We start from the raw sequence: 23446 nt of genomic DNA on the forward strand, positions 1-23446 counted from the left end.
GAAAGAGATAGCGCTATCCGCTTTGTTGAATGATAGACAAGGATAGCAATGGAATTGCTGATTAAAACACTGCCATTATAACGTGGACCTGACTGAACCTAGAATATGTCTGTTATTTGCTCTAAGAATAATTTCATGTGTAGTGTAATATCAAAAAATTTATTTCCATCTTCCCAATGGATTTGAATTTTTGCTCATCAGTTTTTGAAATGGAATGATTATCTCTCAGGGGTACAAAGTAATGAATATTGAGGAGTTTTCAACTTCATTCGAAGGAATTTGTTGTGAAATTAATAAATTTGAACAAACAATCATTCACTTACAGGCTACTCCTACCCCAGCTCAATATTGTTCAAGTTCAAATGTGTAGAACTTCATTCAATTGTTCAGCCAACTTGTAAACGATCAAGTCGTTACATCGATAGGATCTTTCCATAGTGTTACAAATGATGTTAACATGTGCTCATTTACGCAACTGAACAATGAATACAAGTCCTCTCCAACCATTAGAGCTATCGCGCTGGAAACTTCCAGCATTTGAGGGGTCATAACAGATCGTACTCCCAAACTTCTCGAATTTCACTTTGGACATCTCTTCCTCACTCTCCTCTCACTCTCTCTCACTCTCTGTATTTTGCTGTATTGTAAGCACATTTGCTGTATTGTAAGCTATTGTATATAAGTGTATAAGCCAGTATATATTGTAATAAAATAAATGTAATAAATAATGTACATAAATAAAGTACTCAATCAATCAATCAATCTCTCTCTCTCACTCCCTCTGTCTCTCTCTTGACTGTCTTGCGGTGGATCAGAGGTGGTGGACTCAGCTGGAATGCTCCATAACTCGTAACTTAAGTGTGTGTTCCTTTCTTCCTTCTTTCTCTCTTTTTTCTCTTCTTTCTTGTTCCCTTCCTCCCTCACTTCTACCGGAATAATCTATGGATTTGGACTGTGCATTCTCCACTGTATTCACTTTTCTCTTCTTTCTTCTGCTTAATCTTCTTTCACGAACTTGAATACGAAAGATATTCCAGTTTTCTTTTCTCACTTGGAAAAGTTATTCCTTTTTTATTACTGTCCTTGTCCTATTACCATAGGTAAGGAAAGTATAATTGCTTTCCGAAAAAAATCAAGGTACCACAATTTCTAAATTTCTATACGTTTGAAGGTCCCCTGAGTCCAAAAAAATGGTTTTTGGGTATTGGTCCATATGTGTGTGTGTGTGTATGAGTGTATGTGCGTCTGTGTTCACCATAATTATCTCCTCTCCCAATCAACGGAATGACTTGAAATTTGGAACTTGAGGTCCTTACACTATAAAGTATCATATCCGACACGAATAATTTCAATCAAATGCAATTCAAGATGGCAGCTAAAATGACGAAAATGTTATCAAAAGCAGCGTTTTCACGATTTTCTCGAAAAAGGCTCCAACGATTTCGATCAAATTTATACCTAGAATAGTCATTGATAAGCTCTATCAACTGCTACAAGTCTCATATCAGTCTCCAGATACAATTATTTAAACAAAATAATTCGAGTGGAAAAGATTGAGCATGGAAAACTCTACAATTAATGTTTAGTAACATATTCACCTGAAATTGAAAATAATCTCGAAATTCGAGAAAATGTGATAATTCAATTGCAAACTGTTGGCAACCGTTGAATCCATTAAAAATGATTCACTATGAAGAGATAGCAGACCTCGTATGTTTCCAGCGTTATTGTCCTGTCACCAGCTGGCTCAGATCTTTGTTTATAAGTGGACTTGAGATGCGCGTGAACACTAGCGTCGGGTGATTAATTCTCATAACGGCAAGGAAAGTTGTGTGAGTGCGCCACACCAGATTTTTATTGTCTTATCTCAAATGATAAAACATCACTCTCATAAAAGATAACCTCACTTCCACTAAAAATGCATGGTACTACGCAACTCAAGTCGAGACTCGACCAACATGTCGAGTCGCTCGACTCAGTCTCACAGTCGTGAGGTCGCGGAGACAAGAATCGACTGGTCTGAGTGTCGCCATTTGAAAACACATGCTGCGTCGAGAAGAGACTAGAGTCGCAGTCTCTTCTCTACTTGAATCGCGTAAGTGTGAGTTGAGCCCAAGAGAGGGCCGGCTGTGCCCTAACTTTGCCCTCCCAGGTTTTAATGAAAGCAGCGATACAATTCAATTTAATTCTCTCTCTCTTTGGTAGAGAGTTAGTGGGAAGGATACTTCGAATATTCTTTCCGAAGAATGGATATTGATATGTCCAAACCTCCGCCAATTTATGTAGATTCATAACAATATTATCTATTTTATATATAGCTATTACAAATTGCTTTTTCTCCATATCATATACAGCTCAATAATTATTTTCTTAGTTCATATTTTGTAAATTGATCTATAATTTTGCTGTATTGTAAGGTATTGTATATACGTGTATAAGCCAGTATATACTGTAATCTACATAAATAAAGTACTCAATCAATCAATCTCTCCGGTCGTGTGTTAATGGGAAGAATATTTAATATCCTTCTAAGGGAATCGACAATTATTTGTTGAAACACCGCCGATTTATGATGAAGTTACATTAGAATTTTATATTAACGTTATTCTAATTGCATTTAATCTTTATTCTCATTGATTAATTTCAATTATCTATACTTTGTATAATTCGTTGAATAATTAGCATTACCGTCATTTGATGTGAATTAGTGTATAAGCCAGTAAATATTGTAACATACATAAATAAATAAATGTAATCTAATATCTTTATGATTTTGCTGTATTGTAAGCTATTGTATATACTTTGTATAATTCGTTGAATAATTAGCATTACCGTCATTTGATGTGAATTGGTGTATAAGCCAGTAAATATTGTAACATACATAAATGAATAAATCTAATCAAATATCTTTATGCTGTATTGTAAGCTATTGTATATAAGTGTATAAGCCAGTATTTATATTGTAATCCACATAAATAAAGTACTCAATCAATCAATCTCACTTCAGCTATTAGCGAACTCATGAGAAGTAGTGCAGTAGGGTGGCGGCTCTTGTACATGATGATAGTCAACCAAATGGGGTGATCTTCTAAAGTGAAGGGACAGAATAGTTTTCTGCTAATTTGATCTTTGTTCTTCATCACTGTCGACCGCTCCAGCTAATGGTGGCTGGAATACTCTTGCAACTAAATTAGCTGTGCAGATTCCTATCAAGCCGTCGAAATTATCCCGTCAGATACCACTTATACTGGCTGCAAATGTTCTGGCAATCGATTGAACCAGAATCTCGCTGGAGCCGATTCGTCGGCGACTCAGAGTCTGGAGGCAGAAGGCATCGTACATCCCCCACCGTCTCCCTCCCTTATTCTCTCCACTAACCCCCTCCCAACACCCACGACTCCAATCAGAGCGGTTCAGGTCAAAACGACAAACGATGATTTACACACGCTTTGTGACCTTCTGCTCACTCAATCTCTCTCTCTCTTAATCTCCCTTCCTTTCCATTCTTTATTCCATTCATTCATCCATTTTCTACATTCCATCTCCTTTCTACATAATACATCTTCCCATCTCAAGATTTTCTGTTTTTCAGTATTGTATATTGTCAATACTACTAAATCAATTTCTATTGAATGAAAAATACTGAGAAATTGTCAAAAAACCACTGATTTATTGATAATTAGAAAGACCGGTTTCGGTTATTACACCATTGTCAATCTCTGATAAACTTCCAGGTCCAAAGTCCAGCTCAGTTTATCAGAGATTGACAATGGTGTAATAACCGAAACCGGTCTTTCTAATTATCAATAAATCAGTGGTTTTTTGACAATTTCTTAGTCTTTTTCATTCAATATGAATAATTACCACAATATCAACTTCTCAACTACACAAAAAATCAATTTCTGAGATTTTGATTAAATCTCACCCTATAACATTTGTTTCATTTATCTAATTTTAATTATGAATGCAATATTATATTCTCTATTACTCATTCTAATTTCATTCATTCATTCATCCCATAATTCTAAGATTCAAATCAACTCGTTTTCAACTTACTAAGTAGAGTTTCTTATTTGAACATTACTTCGAGTTATAATTTATTCCCAACAGCTCTAATTCATCACAACCCAGTCGTGTGTTAATGGGGAGGATATTTTATATCCTTCTAAGAGAATCGACAATTATTTGTTGGAACACCGCCGATTTATGAAGTTACATCACATTATTATATTATCGTTATTCTAATATTGTATTCTATATTTTATTCTCATTGATTAATTATACTTCGTGAAATTCGTTGAATAACTAGCATTATCGTCATTCAATGTGAATTAGTGTATGAGCCAGTAAATATTGTAACATACATAAATAAAGAAATCTAATCTAATCTCTCCCTCCCTCTCTTTTGGTAGAGAGTTAGTGGGGAGGATATTTTTAATATTCTTACCGAAGAATGGACATTGATATGTCCAAAGCTCCGCCAATTTATGTAGATGCATAACAATATTATCTATAGTTATCACAATTTGCTTTTTCCATATCATACTCGTATACAGTTCAATAATTATTTTCTTAGTCTATATTATGTGAATTCATCTATAATTTTGCTGTATTGTAAGCTATTGTATATGAGTGTATAAGCCAGTATATATTGTAATCTACATAAATAAAGTACTCAATCAATCAAACAATCAATCTCTCTGATTGTGCTGAAGGGAAGGATATCCTTGATACTCTATCCGAGAATGGAATTTTTAAGGTCCAAATTTCACCGTTTCATGTGAAAACATTACAATAGTACCTCAACTTTCGCATATTTCATCATTTTTCCAGCTCAATATTATTTATTTATTTATTTATTTATTTATTCTAGATATTATTGTATAATATTTTATTGTATAATTATTCTATATTATTGTATAACTCTCCAGTTTAATATGATTCACCATGTTATTTTATTGCTACTGGTATTTATTTTTAACGCTAGAACGTAAGTTGAATTTTGTTTTGTTAAACACATGAATAAAGGAATATGAATCTGAGTCTCACTCTCTCTCTCACCCCCTTTCTCAGTCTCTCTCGCTCGCTCTCTCTCACTCTCTACAATATACCCGGTCGTGTGTTGATGGGACGGATATTATTTCATATCCTTCTTAGAGAATTGACAATTATTATTTGTTGAAACACCGCCAATTTATGAAGTTACATCACAATATTATATTATTGTTACTCTAATTGCATTCAATCTTTATTCTCATTGATATATTTGTATACTTTGTGAAATTCTTCGAATAATTTTCTTCATTTGATGTAAATTAGTGTATAAGCCATTAAAGCCAGTAAATATTTTTTGTCATAGTCATTTAATTCCAGCTGTTTTACATCCATAAAATCAAGCCGGTAAACAGCTGATTGTAGAACAAATAAACATATGATTCTCATTACAGCATACTGTACTGTAATAAAATCATATGTTTTCTTTATAGTCGAGTATGTTTCCTAGTTCCGAATTTTGAACAGCAAAACTGGTACGAAAACCGCCTTTTAGCGCTCCAGGTGGAAATTTTGTCAACTAAAGTCAAGAAATTCCTGATTCGAAACTTGTAAACTAGGTTATGTTCATAGAATGCATGTAGTAGTGTCAGCACAAGCAGGAAATGTTTTCTGTTTCTCAATTATTCTTTTCTGGATTGCTAAGACAAAAAATAGTGTAAGTTACTTGGACGTGAATGTCTTTTGCAGTGCTTGGATGAAATTCTAGCCTGCAAAAGGGCCGTTCCCGTCCTTGTGACTTAAGATACTATAACATACATGAATAAAGAACTCTAATCTAATCTAATCTAATCTCTGTCTGTCTCACTCTCTTTCTCTCCCCCCTCTCTACAGTATAGTTACAACGACTTTTCCTTGAAACGTCATAGCACTTCAGTAGAATTTTGACGGATCTTTTAAATAACTTTTCTTGAGAACTCGCAACAGATGAAACTCCACCATAGCCCGGTGATAACCACGGAGGTCCATATAAGAAGAAGAAGAAGAAGAAGAAGAGAAGAAGAAGAAGAAGAAGAAGAAGAAGAAGGAGGAGAAGAAAAAAAAGAAAAAGAAAAAGAAGGAGAAGAAGAAGAAGAAAAAGAAGTAGAAGAAGAATCTTTGCCTTTTTCAAGGAACTATGCAAGTCTCCATTCATCTCTACAAAAAAGCTGAACAAACGACGCCAAGTGGAGAATAAGAGTGTACTGAGAGAGTGAGAGGGTGGAAGTGAGAGAGAGTAAGAGAGTGTTGAGAGAGACAAGAGAAAGTGCAGTGAGAGAATGGCAGACGAAGTAAAGCAGGTCGGCGCCACCGAAGTGCCATTAGCATCCGCTACCCCCGAAATTCGGCCTGGAAATTCGCCAAAATTTGGGGCCCTCTGCTGCGTTATTTATCGCGCACCATGTTGTCTACAGCTAAGAAAAATTAGGCTACAACGCCTCCTATCACTTAACAACTACGACGTTTTATTTCCGATTAAGAGATTATACTCTCAATGTACCACTTTGTTTTCAACGTTTTGACCCAGAAAGAGAAAATTCAAGAGCCTATCCACGACTGGTAAGGGTAAAACACTAGGGAAAGTTGGTGATTTAATTTCTTTCGGTACGACTGTACGACTTTCCTAATTCATTTACAATTTGCGCTCATTAGATGAAATATTACACTAAGCGAATCCGGAAAAACATTCTCTATGAATTGTTGCCACATTCTACCATAAAAAAATTGCATAGTTGCCTGTTAAGTTGGTATACAGGCTAAAGTTTTACGTGACAACGACTTTGAGTGGTAAAATAATTTTAAAGTGAATATTCATTCCTATAGTTGGAAGAAGGATGAAATAATAGTAACAATTTAAAACATTTATTTATACAAAGAATTATATTTAAAACATTAATTTATACAAAGAATCTCGCACTGAATTTCATATTAACAAAATTTTATTTTTACCTTCACACATCCTCAACAAAATAACTCTGTCTCTCTCGCTCTTAGGCAGGCTAACTGTGCTTGATTCAATTTTTTACATAGCAAGTCGCGCTCATTTTTTCAAGTTAAACAAATTATTATTGTCTGAGAAACGATTTATACTACTTTTGTGATTGAAAACTACCACAACATTGTGATTACTACAACATAACCTATTCACTTATACCTATTATACTTACACTTATACCTATTCACTTATACTTATTCACATAACCTATTCACCAAGTAGTGGCGCAGTCGCAGGAGATTGCTCCGTTTCACTCTCTCTCCAGGTGAATGTCTTAGGGCTGCTGTTGCGTTGCTCGCCACTGCTCCTATTCGTGCTCTTTCCAGACGACCGTGAACCGAAACGAACGCTCTCACTCGCTCTCATTGTGAGCGCATAACGTGGGAACGTAACGCAGTTTCTTGAAGTGTCACCCGGCAAACCAATTCATAAGACGTTGTCACGTCAAAAACTTAGAAACCACGGATTCAGAATGATCATAGCAGAGATTGGAATTGGACTGCACAGACTAATTAGATAAAACCAGTTTGGTTTTGAAACTTCTAAATTTGAAAATATACTTTGTGAAAATAATTAGGAACTGAACATTTTGTGAAGTGAATAACTATAAGAAGAAATAAGGAAACCTTGTGCTACTCCTCTCCCAAATTTATATTAGGTCCCACATAGTCTGAAATAGGTCAATTTTGGACTATGTGTGACCTAATATAAATTTGGGAGAGGAATAGCACAAGGTTACCTGTGACCGAAATTAACCTATTTCGGACTATGTGTGACCTAATAAAAATTTGGGAGAGGAATAGCACAAGGTTACCTCATTTTTTCTCTCCATATGATTTTGATGATGTACTTATTGTATCAATCAATGAAGAATCAATCAATAATATGGAATATACTTGAATAATAGTGTACTATTACCCTGGATATCACAGAATAATTTTTATTCTGTTTGGTGAAATTTTAGAACGAGGTAGAGAAACTGTTCCAGGATTTATGTTTGTTAAAAAAAAACTCAAAAACATCATGCTGTACAGGATTGATTGAGTACTTTATACATGTAGATTACAATATATACTGGCTTATACACTTATATACAATAGCTTACAATACAGCAAAATTATAGATGAATTTACATAATATAGACTAAGAAAATAACTATTGAACTGTATATGATATGAAAAAGCAATTTGTAATATAATAACTATAGATAATCATATTTTTATGCATCTACATAAATTGGCGGAGCTTTGGACATATCAATGTCCATTCTTTGGGAAGAATTTTAAAAATATCCTCCCCACTAACTCACTACCAAGGATGGAAGGGAGGCGAAGACCAGGAAGGCCGAGACTGCGCTGGACGGTGTTGACAAGGACGCACAAGTGATTGGAGCCAGAGGTTGGAAAGTGAGGGCGGGAGACAGAGACGAATGGAGGCGAATACTGGAGGAGGCCAAGACCTGTAGCGGGTTGTAGCGCCACTGATGATGATGATGATGAAAAAAAACTCAATTCCTTTGACTATCCAGGTCTACAATTTCTTGTTCTTGGCCAAGTTTTCAAATCATAATTGAACTCCAAGAATCTGTTGTCTTATAGTGAGGTCCACGTTATAATGGCAGTGGAGAATGATAGGAGATCAACGTTGCTGATCCTCTGTCTTGTCAATGCCTTCTACAGACGGTAGCTTATACAGGTTTATTGATGTAATATCAACTGTTCGTTCTCGTTTCAAATAATCAATTATATTTTATTAAGGAAGAAATTATATTTTTCAATAATTTCATAATGAAATTCCATAATTAAGATGAAATATTTTGTTAATTAGTTTATTAATCCACATTGTTGAAAGACGATCTGGTAACAATGCAAGCGAGAAAGAGATAGCGCTATCCGCTTTGTTGAATGATAGACAAGGATTGCAATACCATTGCCAATCAAATACTGCCAATATAACGTGGACCTCACTAGAGGTAGGTGAATTGATAAATTATACAAGTTTCTCTTTTAGCCGCAGAAAATCTAATTAGAAGTTGTAGTATACTATAGTAATTAAGAAAATTGCATGAAAATTGCTGTGAAACTTGAAAATATTCAGACAAGAGTGCAAGTTTATTTCCAAAATAAAAACAAACTACACACTTCTTGATCTATGAATCAGTAGAGTTGAGGGCTCGTCTGCTCTGAGAGCATGAAAGTTCATGAAAAGTTCTAGTACGTGAGAGTCCTTCAAGCTATTACAAATCCTGAATTTTGTGAAATGAGTTGATCACTCAACTTCCGAAGCAAAACTTCTAAAATTTCGTCATGAGCAATTTGTAAGATCATTTTATGAGCTAGTCATAGCTCGCCTTTATTTGAGATATATTTAATTTTTGACTAGTGATTTGTATTTTGATTCATTGTTGTAACTAATATCTCTCCCAATGCTATACATGTTATATTACAAACAAATAAATTGAACAAATTATTTATACTAGTAGATCTGTGAACAGTAGACCTCACGCAGTATTTCTCATCCACAGTACCATATCTAAAGTAAGCCATGACAGTACCCGATTGGAACTATAGACCTCATGGAAATACAGCAATAGACTGGCTTCTCCACACATCTGTGTAATCACTTGTCAGCTGATTTATGATGAATAATTCTATAGTCTGATTTTTGCTCTGATATTGGCGTATGAAGGAGGCTCCTTCTTCCTTTTATATTATCCTTCAACATTTCCAAAAAACCTTGTATATATGTCGACGCGCAATCAAGAAGAGAACATAGAATTTGAAGAAGAAGAATTTGAAGAATTTTTCTCCACACATCTGTGTAATCACTTGTCAGCTGATTTATGATGAATAATTCTATAGTCTGATTTTTGCTCTGATATTGGCGTATGAAGGAGGCTCCTTCTTCCTTTTATATTATCCTTCAACATTTACAAAAAACCTTGTATATATGTCGACGCGCAATCAAGAAGAGAACATACCTGTCAAATTCCATGAAAATCTATTACCGCGTTTCGCCTTTAATGCGCAACATATAAACATTTGAACATTAAGAAAAATGCCAAACCGTCGACTTGAATCTTAGACCTCACTTCGCTCAGTCAATTAAACAAATAATTATTATTAAACGAAAGAGATTGCCAGTTTGGTGTAAGGGTAAGCATTCCTGGCCGGCAATAAGGAGATACCCGGCTGACAAGTATTACCGGGCTGCAAATATTGACAACAGGGTGAACAGCTCGATGGAAATTCGATGAGCGCTACCATTCAAAAAAAATTTTTTTTACTTTTTGTGTAGTTGAGAAGTTGATATGTGGTAATTATTCATATTGAATGAAAAAGACTAGGAAATTGTCAAAAACCACATATTTATGGATACTTAGAAAGACCGGTTTCGGTTATTACACCATTGTAAATCACTGATAAACTAAAACTAAATACAAGAGCAGCAGAGTTTATACTAGTAGGCGAGTACTGCTATTGGTCAAGGGCATGAACGCCTGCCATTGGCCCAGCTAGACAGTCTCGACACTTGACAGTTTTGACTCTTGTTTTCTTGGTTCTTATTTTGTAGTGAAAGTAAATTTTGTTGTCATGGCGATTCTGTTGCTTAAGCCGCCATTTTGTCACACCGTTGAGTGGGAGGAGACTGACTAGCTGGGGGCCAATGGCAGGCGTTCATGCCCTTGACGAATAGCAGTACTCGCCCACTTGTATAAATTCTGCTGCTCTTGTATTCAGTTTCAGTTTATCAGAGATTGACAATGGTGTAATAACCGAAACCGGTCTTTCTAATTATCAATAAATCAGTGGTTTTTTGACAATTTCTTAGTCTTTTTCATTCAATATGAATAATTACCACATATCAACCTCTCAACTACAGAAAAAGTAAAAAAAAATTTTTTTGAACGGTAGCGCTCATCGAATTTCCATCGAGCTGTTCACCCTGTTGTATGTATTACAGTATTTAATTCGGATTTTCGTTTATTAATGATGATTAATTTATTAGCATTTGAATAATTGCAATATCTCTGTTCCATATGTTAATAAAAGATAGTTATATGGAAATCAGGCTTTTATTTCAACATTCACGTCTGGATGTACAACAGATTGTGAATCAAATCAAACCAAATCGAATTCATTCATTGCCAAAAAAAACAAACAATTATTCACTCATACACATACATACACGAGCAAAAATAAAAATAAATTGTTCATAATACATATTACACATACATGCATATACATGAGGGCAGAATCATTTATTACTTTTTCCTTGTAATAAGAACAAAGACAGTAGACTTTTTGTGTAGTTGAGAAGTTGATATTGTGGTAATTATTCATATTGAATGAAAAAGACTAAGAAATTGTCAAAAAACCACTGATTTATTGATAATTAGAAAGACCGGTTTCGGTTATTACACCATTGTCAATCTCTGATAAACAGTTTATCAGAGATTGACAATGGTGTAATAACCGAAACCGGTCTTTCTAATTATCAATTTCGGTTATTACACCATTGTGAATCTCTGATAAACTGTTTATCAGAGATTGACAATGGTGTAATAACCGAAACCGGTCTTTCTAATTATCAATTTCGGTTATTACACCATTGTGAATCTCTGATAAACTGTTTATCAGAGATTGACAATGGTGTAATAACCGAAACCGGTCTTTCTAATTATCAATAAATCAGTGGTTTTTTGACAATTTCTTAGTCTTTTTCATTCAACAAAGACAGTAGAGTTGGAACGTAACAGGTGGGAGGAGGATAAAGTATCGTCAGAAATAGAAAATGTTGAAGTAAAATTCTCATGCGACGAGTTTTTGCAATTCACAAGACTTGACAAAACCCCAGAGTAGGATTTGTCATCAATTCCAGTTTACCCGTATTTAAAGCACCGATACCTCGGGGCTCCAATACCAATTCCAAGATGTACTGCAAATTTACGACACTACCGGTGCGGGTTGGGAAATGAAAAGTTTTTGTCTCTTCCGGGGAGCGAGGCACAAAAATTTGCAATATATTGCTCATAACTTGGTTGCGCTAGGAATCGTTGCAGGATCAGAAGTCGAAATAAAGGAAAGTGTTCAGAGCCGACCACGCGGGATTACTCTTTGCCGTTTTCTCACCTAACGGAAAGACACACAAGTCCAGGGGAGCAATAATTTTCATCCCCAGCCTGAAAAACAGTCTATTGTGTAGAAGCCACACACTTTCTGCCGTACAACAGAAACTTCTCGTTTGCTGCCCGCGCACACGGTTGAATAATTCAGGAAGTAGGGAACTGCACGATAGGCGATTTTCTCTCAGTTTGCTAAATAAAATGGAACAATATGTGAAAAAATTATTTCTTTGCCACCCTTTAAAGTACTGTATTTATCGCCACAGAATGAAAGCAATCCTCTCATGCACTTAACTTCCGGACATATCGTTTCCTTTTTAAGAATTTCGTATTGAAATAAATGTCACATGGAATTCCTTACATGTTTTGCAATATTGATATATACGACTCACAATGAAAACAAAAAGATTTGTGCAGAAAAAGCCACCATCCACCAAAACAGTGACTCTCATATTCAATACTCTCCGTAGTCGAGTGGATCAGATGCTGGCTTCATGATTCAGAGGCCCGGGTTCAAACACCCGGCCCGGGCAAGATATTAATCTCGGGCCAATCCCGTGTTTCGGATGGACACGTTAAGCCGTCGGTCCCGGCTGCCTAAAAAGCAGTCGTTAGGTCATGTCAGAGGCCCTGAAATTGATCAGTTGCGACCTGAAAACTCTGACACCAGACCTGAGCCAGCCAGGTCACTCGATATTATTATTATAATTATTATTATTATTATTATTATTATTATTATTATTATTATTATTATTATTATATATTATTATATTATTATTATTATTATTAGTATTATTATTATTATTATTATTATTTTATTATTATTATTCAATACTCTAGTGAGGTCCACGTTATAATGGCAGTGTTTGATTAGCAATGGTATTGCTATCCTTGTCTATCATTCAATAAAGCAGATAGCGCTATCTCCTTCTCGCTTTGCTCTGTTGCCAGATCATCTTGTAACAATGTAGAATTGATAAGTCATTAACAAAATATTTTATCTTTATTATGATAATGCATTAGGAAATTATTGAAAAATATAATTTATTGCTTAATAGAATATGAATGATTATTGCAAACGAGAATGAACCGTTAGTATTACCTCAATAAATCTGTATCAGCTACCGTCTATAGAAGGCATTGACAAGACAGAGGATCGGCAACGTTGTTCTCCTATCTTTCTCCACTGCCATTATTAGCAGGTAATAACTCTTGCTCCGCAAGGAGCTATTTGAAAACTTGACAAACTAAAAACTTGACGTAATGAAACTCTGAAGAATTTTAAATAGGCCTTTAACAATTCTCGGTTAATTAAGAATCTATATGCAAAATTTCAAGTTGATCAGTCCAGTAGTTAAGAGGTGATAATGCTTCAAACATAATTTTCCTACCCTGTACGTGTATAAGCCAGTTTTTTACTTAATTGTAGTACTATAGATATCCACTTACCACGTACGTACAGACGTATTGGACAAGTTACAGATTGTATGGTTTGTTGATGTCATATATTCTTTGATAGCAAGAGAAGCTTGAAATGTTTGAAAGACGCAATCAACTTGTCAAGGTTGAGAACGTGGCTTTGTCACTTGCTAGAAGCATTGATTAGATCCGAGATGTATGACTAGGTTTTGCGAAGTTGGAAAATTATAAATGCGTAGTCCCAGTTTTTATCATAATCTTTATTTTCTAATTCCTATAACTGGAAACGTTTTCTGTTGATGGAATGAGACATTCTCAAATAATTTTAAACAGCTGAAACTTTACACTATTCACTCCTTATTTTATTATTTGTGTTCAATTTTTATTTTTTCGAAATCTAATTTAAACGTGAATGTGACTACACCCTGTTTCGGAAAGCCAATTTTCTGACTCCAGCTGTTTAAAGTGTAGCACTTGGCTAAATCCCGAGCTCGGAAACCGGTCCTAGAGTTATATAGGAATACTAGTTTTGATTATTCATAATCACTTAATATCGGGGACCGAGCTTCGCTCTGGAGTACAAAAGCTCAAAAATCTGGTGTGGCGCACTCACACAACTTTCCTTGCCGTTATGAAAATTGATCACTGACGCTAGTTTTCCCGCGCATCTCAAGTCTACTATTCAAATATTTGAGCCAGCTGGTGACAGGGCAATAGCCTGATAATTGGGAATCTATCTGCATTGATGGGGCGGAGCTCCTGAAGTTTTTACAGATATGGGACTTGTGGCAGTTGATAGAGCTTATCGATGACTATTTTAGGTATGAATTTGATCAAAATCATTGGAGCCATTTCCGAGGAAAATCACGAAAAAACCCTGTTTTTGACAACATTTTCGCCATTTTAGCCGCCATCTTTAATTGCATTTGATCGAAATTGTTCGTGTCGGATCCTTATAGTGGAAGGACCTTAAGTTCCAAATTTCAAGTCATTCCGTTAATTGGGAGATGAGATATCATGTACACAGACGCATACACTCATATATATACACACACACACACACACACACACACACACACACACACACACACACACACACATTCAGACCAATACCCAAAAACCAGTTTTTTGGACTCATGGGACCTTGAAACGTATAGAAATTTAGAAATTGGGGTACCTTAATTTTTTTCGGAAAGCAATACTTTCCTTACCTATGGTAATAGGGCAAGGAAAGTAATAAAAAATGTATCACGAAAGAAGAAATTATTATAACATTCATACAGAAATACTCTATCCAATCACAGTAAATTCAGATTAACTCCCAAAGGGAAGGCAAAAATTTCCCTCACAAAGGCCCAGTTGCAAAAACGCTGGTTAGATTTTAATCCTGATTAACTCCACGTTGTCCAAATCAGAGAAGACCATTTCAAAAGGATGGATCTACTGGAATTAATCAGGATTGAAAATAACCCGGCTTTTCTGCGACCGGCACTAAGTACCTGATTGAATGATTACAAATAAAGTTCAACAGCTGAGTCATAATTTCGACACAGTCCACCACACATGAACTTGCTCACTCACTTCCATTATCAACAGACGACAAAATAATTATTATCAGCTGTTTTTCCAAGGATGATTGATAATATTATCCTTTTAATGTCCTCCAGCAAGTTTTCCAAGGGATGGGACCTAGTTCAATCCAATCTTTATATTATTAACCTACTATGTTCTGAATTTCGTGAGAATCGTTAGAGCCGTTTTCGAGATCCGGTGAAATACAAACATATATACATCCAAACATCTAAACTTAAAAATCTGGTGTGGCGCACTCACACAACTTTCCTTACTCATTGAACTGTAAGCCCCATTCTTAAAGGAGAATAATTTAGGGGAATAGCATAATGACGATTGGCGGCAACATATATTTGAAAAAACGATAAGACAACTGTATTTATGTATACATATATTTTCCAGAGTAATTTTTCCTGTGTGTAAATTGTAAAATTCGATGATTTTTTGAAAGTCGTCATAACAGCTGTTCTACAGAAGAAATATCTCCATTATGTGTTCTTTTTATAAACTGCTCTACCTACCTCATGCACGAGAAGGAGGTTACAAAGTCCATTTTTCAAGGATGGGGTGGACCCCCCATTGGTTCCCAAGAAAAAGACTGATGCCAGTTGATAGAGCTGATAAATAACTATACAGAGTATGAATTTGAAAAAAATCGGTCAAGTCATTTTCGAGAAAATCGTGAAAAACATGTTTTTTTAGTAATTATCTGCCATTTTTCTCAAGAATATCACGGAGCTCCTGCAATTTTCCCAGAAATGAGACTCATGTCAGTTGAAAGGGCTTATAAATAGCTATCCATGGTATAGATTTGAAGAAAATCGTTAGAGTCGTTTTCGAGAAAAACGTGAAAAACATGGTTTTTAGTAGTTATCCGCCATTTTTTCCGCCATCTTGAATTGAATTTTATTGAATTCCTCATTGTCGGATCCTCATGGTATAAGGACCTTAAGTTTAAAATTCTCGAGTCAATCGGTTAATTAGGAATGGAGTTATCGTGTTCACAGACATACACACATACACACATACACACACCCAGACCAACACCCAAAAATATTTTTTTTGGACTCAGGGGACCTTGAAACATATAGAAAACCTGAAATTAGGGTACTTTAATTTTTTTTGGAAAGCAATACTTTCCTTACCTATGGTAATAGGGCAAGGAAAGTAAAAACAGAAGTTGCTTGTTTAATAGTATAGGATGTCACCAATAGGAATGACGAGGAGAATGGGAGTTATGTTTTTGATAATAATAAAGTTTTTATTCATCAAGTCGCTTATCATGTAGAGCTCTCTACCAGCAATCGATGAATTCAATTCAAATACTATTTATTCCTTCAAGTATTCAAAGTGAAACATGCAGAAAACTCAATATTACGGAATTCCTACACAAACACTCAACGTCTTCGATGAGCTAGCTGCAGGATATCTATAAATTTTCAACTAATAAGTACTTCAGCTTGGACACATAGATGAGTCAGGAGTCTTGAAAAATGTTCATGGAGTAATTGTGAAGCCAGGGAGCACAGCAATATATATCGCTTACAGTTTTCAATTAACAGCACATGAATACACAAAATTTCTCCACCGGGAATTCCTGGAGATTATCCTATTCATATGCATCCCGAAAAAAAATGGAATGAAATTCAGAGCTCCGCCGTTTTTCAACCTTGTATAATATATGGTCAGCCTCCCTCCACCCAGTATTATTATCCCAACAAAACAAAGCCTTCAATGGAGTACAGTATACACTGCAAGTATGTAAACAAAAACCATGTTATTTTGCACTTACATGCTATTCGTTTCAGGATAATAATTACATTCAACGCTAATGAACAGCGGTTTTATTCAAAGCTCGAGAGAAAAGGACCGGAAAAAACGCGGCAGTTCGCCTGGTAGAAAAGAGTCCAAATATCAAACATTGATCTCTCATGGAACTGATCCATCAATAAATATGAGAATAAAATAATATATACTGGTGATACACTATAGTCCACGTTAGTGAAGCAAGATAGGGGAAAAACGTTGTCGATACTCTGTCTTGTCAACGCCTTCTATAGACGGTAGCTGAAACAGGTATATTGGTGAAATATAAACTGTTCATTCCCGTTTGAAATAATTAATCATATTTATCAAGCGAGAAATCAAATTTTTCAATGATTTCATAATGAATTTTCATAATCAAGATTAAATATTTTGTTAATTATTCAGATTTCTACATTGTTAAGAGACAACCTGCAACAGAGCAAAGCAAGAAAAGCTTTGTTGAATGATAGACAAGGATAGCAATATTTTGCTTGCATTGCTAATCAAACACTGCCATCATAACGTGCACCTCATCCTAGTCTACCTCGGATGGTTCTTGATTGAGAAACTGTTTTTATGGAAATAATTTTTCCTACAGTTACGTTGAAAAGTGGCCATTGCTGCACTGATTACAGAACGCAAAGAATCACTTTTCCGCTCTAGTGCGGGAAAATTTTTTCTGCACTCCAGATTTGCAACATGGCAACGCAAAATACTTAGTAGGTTATATGGAGCAACAGTGCAGCAAAATCAAATTGAAGTTGGTAACAGTGACTGGGCTGCGTGAGCAGAGGTGCAACGAAGCACAACGCGCTAATTATTATTCATTATATATTATAACCAAGGACAACGAGGACTTTAGGATTTTAGGATTAAGTTTTTTATCAATAATAAAATTACACAGAAAAACATTTGATGGATTTCAGGCAATTTTACCCATAATTACCCACTTTTCATATTCAATGGTAACTGTAGGAAAAACTTAATGTGAAATACGTGCGAAAAGTTCCTCTGCTGCACTCAAGAAACCATTCCGCCCGAGCCGTTTCTTTCGGTGCAGCAAACTGTCACTTTGCGCACTAGTTGCACAAATAACTATAACAATGCAGTCATGGATCATCCAAACCTATAGAAAGGTTTACTATCACGATCTCTTCTTACTCACCTATGGATAGGTGAAGATAAGATGAGAGTTTTAAATTATAGGTGGAGTAAAGATGAAAGTTTGGGATTATGATACTTCTGTAATTTGGAGTAAAATGGAGAATCTCAGTATACACGATAACTCGGAACATAAGCTTGGCTGATGTAGCTAAGAAAGCCTGACCCATGAAATCAACGACGGAATAGGATGAAGAAAATGTAATAGAAAATTCTTTATCAGGCGGGGTTAGGACTTTCAAGTACTCTCCACCACTCAACCTCGAAAGATGGACATATATTTTGATCGAGACGATGAAGATGATAGACGTGAGTAATTTGAAATCAACTACAGAGAAATTCATATACAGCAAAAAGTGAGAAAGACTCATAATACAATGAATTATTATCGATTCATCCATTTTGTATCAATATATCCTCTATTCCCATCACCCTACAATGAGTATTATCATTGATGATAGTAGTGACCAAGAGAAAAGATGGGATGAAACTCCTATCACTCGTATTTCGCTATGGTGGTAGTTGTCAAAAACTATTTATTTAATATGTGAATTTTTACTATTCTAGTAATAATGGAACGGGTCATTTCAGAAACAACATAAGTCATTTTTTGTTCAAAATTGGTTTAATGCAGAATCTTATTCTTTGAAGGTAAATACAAAGTTCTCCTGAGAAACCACATAAGTCAGGCTTCTCGATATGGGTTAGATTACAAGCCTGACTAAGTGGTTTCTCAGGAGAACTTTGTATTTACCTTCAAAGAAGGTAACATTATGATGTTAAATATTTCTTCTATGTTTGGTTTTGAAGCATCTAAATTTATAAATCTACTCTGTGAAAATAGGTAAGGACTGACAATTTTGTGAATTGAAGAACCACACAAGACAACGTATTTCGGACGATGTGTAACCTTATCTAAATTTGGGAGAGGAATAGCAAGGTTACCTTATTCTTCTCTCCCTATCATTTTGATGATATACTTATCGTATGAATGAATAAAGAATAAAGAATAGAGTAGCATATACACTTCCATGATAAGGTGGCGGAGATACTATACAATCTAGTCTGATTGCTCGGGTATATTATTGTCTATTCCATTTTTCTTGTTATGTGTTTTGTGTCTTTGAAAAGATATTATTTAAGATAAGATAATCTCTTTATTCAACACAGCATATAATACAATATGCATTTGAATATCGTCTAGACACAGGTCATTCCTTGAGGAATTGTTGAAAATATACTCATATCAATGGAAATAAAATAAGCACCAGTACAAAGACATCAGATACATAAAGTAGGTTTTAAAAGTACTTCAGGACATAGAAATTTATTATTACTAGATGCTTCAATCATGTATTACATAAATAATCATTGAAACTATAATAAGCTTTTGCAACAAGAAAGCTGTATAATTTCTTTTTGAATATATTCTTGTTTGTTAGGGACTGCAGATCAATTGGTAAATTATTGTAAAGCTTTGAATAGTGAACACTTCTCACGTTCATAAGTGGGAAATAATTCTTTTGAATTTCTGAGTTCAATATACTCAATTTGCATATCTCAAGTATCTATGTTTGGTTTTGAAACATCTGAATTTGAAAATCTTCTCTGTGAAAATAATAAAGGACTGAAAATTTTGTGAGTTTTTTGGTCCTGCAAAATTATTTCTTTGATATGTAAATATTTCGCATTTTGGTGATAATAATGTGGGAAATTTTTTCTTTGTTTGGTCTTGAAGCATCTAAATTTTAAAATCTACTTTGTAAGAATCATCAAGGACTGAAAATGTTGTGAAGTGAACAACTACAAGACTTAACCTATTTCGGACTATGTGTAACCTTATCTAAATTTGGGAGAGGAATAGCACAAGGTTACATTATTTTTTCTCTCCCTATCATTTTGATGATGTACTTATTGTATGAATCAATGAAGAATAAATCATAGAATTTCTGAATGATCTCATAAGACATTCTTGAACTCTACTATTACTCAGTTGCCGAGAAACTTGTATGCCTATTTAATGAAGAATCTGGTTTAATTGCACTCTGTCTTGCCCACAGAAACCATAGCGTAATTAAATGAAGCTGGACCTCGCATTGGAAAAACTATAAAATTATCGAATGAAGCTGTCGCGCTGGGAGTGAGTGAGACAGCGGTCTAATTGAAAGAGACAGCAATCATTGAGTTGATGTTCTGCTCGTTTTGCGGGCCATTTCATTTGAATGAAGGCGAACAAAGCGGCTTCGATCAGTCTTCGTCAGGGAGGGAAGAAGTCAGCCAAGTCAAGAAGTCAGCTGCTCTGGTCTTGCATATCATCACCAACGATGAACGCCGGCCTTTTTGCTGCAAATCTATGGCTTTATCAGTTTTTACCCTGCTGACTCCCTCGGGACTCGTGCGTCGTGCTCCTCACCCCCCCCCCCGACAGGAGGCCTCCTCCACCCAAACCTCCTCTACTCATCCCTCGACAACCACTCACCCTACCAAGTCCACCTTCACTATTGTGAGGTCCACGTTATAATGGTAGTGTTTGGGTATTGCTATCCTTGTCTATCAATCAACACATTATAGCGGATAAAGAGCTTATAGCTCTTTTCCTATTGAAATAGATAGATAGATGGATTGATTGATTGATTGAGTACTTTATTTATGTAGATTACAATATATACTGTCTTATACACTTATATACAATAGCTTACAATACAGCAAAATTATAGATGAATTTACATGATATAGACTAAGAAAATAATTATTGAACTGTATATGATATGAAAAAGCAATTTGTAATATAATAACTATAGATATAATTATATTGTTATGCATCTACATAAATTGGCGGAGCTTTGGACATATCAATGTCCATTCTTCGGAAAGAATATTAAAAATATCCTCCCACTAACTCTCTACCAAACTTTAATTTCATTATTCAAACTAAGGATTTATTTATCAATGGAAATATTGTGAAAGTTTTAATCAATATGAATATTTAAGTGAAAAAAAACAGAAAATTGATAAAGTAAAATAATTATATTGGTAGATAAGATCAAATAATTGATTAATAAAATGAAGTAGGCTGAAAGTAGATCAGGGTAATCAACTTTCAGTAATCAACTGAAAATAGATAGATATATATTACGTCTGGTTGGCGTCAACGGCGTCAGACAAATCAAAGTGCTAGCAAAAGCGAGACACCATTAATTTTTCATTGAATTTATATCTAGTATAAAATTATTATTTGTCTTTGACTCTATTACAGTAATCAAAATAGTCCTTCAGACTATAAAAGCATTCCTCCTTTAGAAATAATTTCAAACTTCGTTTAAACTTTTTTATCGTTAATATTTTTCGCAACCGAATTGGTAGTACTTGGTAGATCTTTCTACCAATATAACTGGGTTTTTCTTCATACAAAGTCAATTTATGATATTCCGAGAAGGTACTCTTATGCCGTGTATTATATTCATGCGTCTTATTAATAGTCTGTAGTGAGAGCTTATAATAAAATGTATTGAGAGCTCAAAAAGGTTTAAGAATGCAATAAAAGCCAAATTGATCGATGCATCTCCGTACAGTTTAGAGGAAAGCTTCAACTGTTGGCGCGTGTAGGCATTTTTTTGCAAGGAATTTTTTCGACTCCTTTATATGTTCTGATTTTCTTCTTCTTTTCTCTATTTTATGATTATTTTTTTTCTTTGAATACTGTACTCAATACTTTTGACGTGTAATATACTTCCAAGCTTTGCTTGATTCTGTAGTGTTACAAGACAAAAATTAAACTAAACTGAACTAAACAAAGCGGATAGCGCTATTTCTTTCTCGCTTCGCTCTGTTGCCAGATCGTTTTTCAACAATGTAGAATCCATAATTAATTAACAAAATATTCAATCTTGATTATAAAAATTCATTATCGACAAATATAATTTCTTGCTTGATAAAATATGTATGTTTATTTCAAACGAGAATGAACAGTTAATATTACATCAATAAACCATGTCTATAGAAGGCATTGACAAGACAGAGGATCGGCAACGTTGTTCTCCTATTATCTCTCTCCACTGCAATTATAACATGGGCCTCACTATAGTGTATGTTGTATCCAAAATAACAATGATTAGTACCTTCTGACAGAGTACTATATTTAGACAAAGCTTTAAGCGCCGGCAATCGTCCAGATAGGCAACCCGCAGAACACACAAGGAGTGGAATTTTAAATCTTCTGTACTGCAAGTTGCATATCTTTCGCCTGATAACTGCAGGCACTGTATGTCCTATCCTATTATACTATGAGTTCTGTGAACAGTAAACCTCGCGCTCGGTAAGTTACATTGACCTGTTGTAATGTTTTCTCAAAAATTTATAAATAATTAATCAATTTTAAATTTCTAGAAAAAATCCTAAATAAACATAGAATGTGAGTGTGAGCGCTGTTATCAGGTCTGGCTGCAACTGTCTACAACGTTGTTGGGAAGATACATTTCCAAGATGTTCTATGTTCTTGAACGGGTAGTATTATAGTCCACTAAACAGCTGAATTATGATGAATAATTCTATAGTCTGATTTTTACTCTAATATTGACGTATGAAGGAGGATCTTTTTCCCCTTTTTATTATCCTTGAAATGAAAAATTTCCAGAAACCTTGTATATACGTCGATGCGCAATTGAAAAAGGAACATACCTGTCAAATTTCATGAAAATTTATTATCGCGTTTCGCCGTAAATGCGCAACATTTAAACATTAAGAGAAATGCCAAACCGTCGACTTGAATCTTAGACCTCACTTCGCTCGGTCAATTAAGCGAGCATTTTCTGTATAACATATATATATATTTATATGGTTATGTTGTAATCTGGTTTTCTCCTATCTTTCTCCACTGCCATTATAACGTGGACCTCACTATACTTCACTCCTTTCCCGCCTTTTAGGGAAGGAAGTGAGAGGGTCAAAGCAAATCCTTGAAGGTGAAGTGTGAGAGGCAGTGCGCCGTTTCAATCCGATGTGCACACTGCCGTAAGACGATGGGAAATTAAAGCAGTAACTCAAGTTAGAAGCCGAAATAATAGAACGTTCGAGCACAAAAGCTGCGCGATTCGAGTTTGGCGGCGCTCCAGCTCCAGCCGTTCGTATTCTCTGTCATAAGTAGCACTGGTACCTGCTCCATGTTCCCGCGTGCGTTCCCGTTCCCGTGTGCGTTCCCGTTCCCGTTCCCATCCCTGCGTGCGTTCTTGATCCCGTTCCCGCGTGCGTTCTTGTTCCCGTTTCCACGTGCCTGGCGTGTTCCGCGCAAAATGATGAATTGGCCAACTGCTCAACTACTCTGTCGATCAGCGTGATGA

Source organism: Nilaparvata lugens, chromosome 5 (genome assembly GCF_014356525.2).
Source record: "Nilaparvata lugens isolate BPH chromosome 5, ASM1435652v1, whole genome shotgun sequence".
In the NCBI taxonomy this organism is placed as follows: domain Eukaryota; kingdom Metazoa; phylum Arthropoda; class Insecta; order Hemiptera; family Delphacidae; genus Nilaparvata; species Nilaparvata lugens.